Here is a 914-nt window from a genome sequence, read left to right on the forward strand (position 1 = left end):
GAAAGGTATTTTTATCCTTAAATTCTTAATTCAAAAACTAAGGAAGAAATAAATAAGAGAAAATTTCTAATGCAATTATTGGAATTTGAAAAAATACAATAAGACTAAGTGATTAAATCAACAGAAATTATTCAGACATCAAGCAGCAAACTGAACAAGTATTTTTTCAGATCATCTCAAATGTGGTAATTCGATTAGAAAAAAATAAGTTTCTAAACAAATGACAAATTGGCTCCTGAGTTGCTTAAAAAGTGAATTAATGAAGAAGACTGAATCAAACTAACACACTGAAAAATTTTTAAATTTTTTCCAGATCTGACATAAAATGCTGACATTGATGGAGATGATCTAAAACACATCTAAACCAGTTAAGACACTATGGTGAGTATCTCAGTGACAAACTGTTAAACCAGTTAAATCAGATATCTCTGAGATTAGTCACAACACATGTACAAAACCCAAAATGCCCTAAAATCTTAGAGCTCATATATGAAAGAAACGTATTAAAGATTTCTTTAAGTTTGACAACCTTGACAATTTATATGACAATTATTACCTAACTTTTCTAAATAATTTATAAAAACAACCATCCCAGAGAAAAGTTTGAGTTATCCTTCTAATCTTTCCATAGAAAATATTGTTAATTCAGTGTCATTTAAAGAGATACTAAATAATATGCAGCCAAAAGTGTAGGGAAAAGGTATTACAGTATTACATTCATAAGTAGGTAATATATTGTGACTTCTAATATTTTGTGGTATTTGTGATATATGCCAACATAAATTTGTAATTTGTCATGATTTATTTTCTAATTTTAAATATTCACTTCGTACTTGATTAACAGTATATTGGTAATACTTAATTTTGTTCTTCAAGAGGACACCATTACTTAATCAGCTTCAGGCCCAAACTTT

This window comes from Mirounga angustirostris, unplaced genomic scaffold (assembly GCF_029215605.1).
Source record: "Mirounga angustirostris isolate CCGP_5_RB_7025 unplaced genomic scaffold, mMirAng1.0.hap1 SCAF_7, whole genome shotgun sequence".
In the NCBI taxonomy this organism is placed as follows: Eukaryota; Metazoa; Chordata; class Mammalia; order Carnivora; family Phocidae; genus Mirounga; species Mirounga angustirostris.